The sequence below is a fragment of the Bison bison genome, unplaced genomic scaffold, assembly GCF_000754665.1.
Source record: "Bison bison bison isolate TAMUID 2011002044 unplaced genomic scaffold, Bison_UMD1.0 scf7180017864358, whole genome shotgun sequence".
Taxonomy (NCBI): domain Eukaryota; kingdom Metazoa; phylum Chordata; class Mammalia; order Artiodactyla; family Bovidae; genus Bison; species Bison bison.
The window spans coordinates 30454-32180 of record NW_011494930.1 but is presented as its reverse complement, the minus strand read 5'-3'; the positions used below and the strand labels follow the sequence as shown (position 1 = coordinate 32180).

The window sequence follows — 1727 nt, the reverse complement described above, 5'->3', positions numbered from 1 at the left end:
GCCTACTACGATGTGCAGGTGACACCCCTCAGGGGGTTGCATTCAATATCTTGATGTGGAACAAATTCTCACACATGTAAAACCTGAAAAAAATACTGTCTCCCAGTTATCACAGGTCAGTGATCAGGCATGGTATAGCAAGGATGTCTGCTTAGGTTCCTCCAAGGCTGAAATCATTCTGTCAGCCTGGGCTGCATTCTGATCTGAGGTTTGGGGTCCTCCTCTGACCCTCTAATTTTTGGCACAATTCAGTTCCTTGTGGTGGTAAGACTGAGGTCTCCTTGACTTCTTATCTGTCAGCAGGTGTCCATATTTAGCTCTTAGGGCTACCTGCATTTCTTCCCATGTGGACGTCTCTTGGGAATTTTAGTACGGTACAAAAATTAGTTTTGTGCAATAAGCCAAGTATTCTCAAAAGTTAAAATGCGTCAGAATCATCTGGAGGGCTTGTTATTTATTTTTAAACATTTTATTCCTTAAAAAAAATCAAACATAGAGACATGCTGCAAAAATAAACTTGATGCTACCATACTCAATTGCTTTTTATCCAGAAGCACCTAATTTGCGGTTTTAATGTTCATTTTCTTCATCCTTTGTGCATCTACTTCTGCCTTTCTCTCTCTACCTACCTAGACTAGTAATAAAAAGCAATTGGCAGGTATTTTTTTCCTTGTCCTCAGGGACTTTGGATGATTTCCAAAAAGAGGGGAGCTTCCCAGGTGGCTCAGTAGTAAAGAATCCACCTACCAATGCAGAAGACACAGGGGACACAGGTTCAAATTCCTGGGTTGGGAAGATCCCCCAGAGGAGGATATGGCAACCCACTTCAGCATTCTTGGCTGGAAAATTCCATGGACAGAGGAGCCTGGCAGCCTACAGTCCATGAGGTTGTAAAGAGTCAGACACAGTTGAGAGACTGAGCATACATCCAGGCCAAAAAGAGACAGACAATATGAATTTTAAGCTACCGCCATCATCTAAGTATAGTAGTTTTCCTCTTTTACCCAAGAATTTAGTTCTAATTCTGCAAGGATTAGCGGCCAGCCATGAAGAAAGAATTATAGGAATAAAGTATGTTGAATTCAGAGTTAGGAAGTGATACTTGCACATCATGACTACAGGTGGTTTAGTTCAGTTCAGTCGCTCAGTCGTGTCCAACTCTTTGAGACCCCATGGACTGCAGCACGCCAGGCCTCCCTGTCCATCACCAACTCCCAGAGTTTACTCAAACTCATGTCCATTGAGTCAGTAATGCCAACACTTTTTTTCCTTTTAATGCCATCCGGTCTCATCACTTCATGGAAAGTAAAAAGGATGTTTCCCATCCTTCAAGGGAAACAGTGGAAACAGTGTCAGACTTTATTTTGGGAGGGGTCCAAAATCACTGCAGATGGTGACTGCAGCCATGAAATTAAAAGACGCTTACTCCTTGAGAAGGAAAGTTATGACCAACCTAGACAGCATATTCAAAAGCAGAGACACTTTGCCAACAAAGGTCCGTCTAGTTAAGGCTATGGTTTTTCCTGTGGTCATGTATGGATGTGAGAGTTGGACTGTGAAGAAGGCTGAGCACTGAAGAATTGATGCTTTTGAACTGTGGTGTTGGAGAAGTCTCTTGAGAGTCCCTTGAACTGCAAGGAGATCCAACCAGTCTATTCTGAAGGAGATCACCCCTGGGATTTCTTTGGAAGGATGATGCTAAAGCTGAAACTCCAATACTTTGGCCA

The 1727-nt window shown here is 42.8% G+C and overlaps 1 protein-coding gene across 1 annotated transcript in view; it reads left to right on the top strand.

The window, feature by feature from the left end:
• The window catches only part of LOC104999631 (EGF-like module-containing mucin-like hormone receptor-like 2), a 317660-nt gene that overhangs the window by 295392 nt on the left and 20541 nt on the right, over window positions 1-1727 (top strand).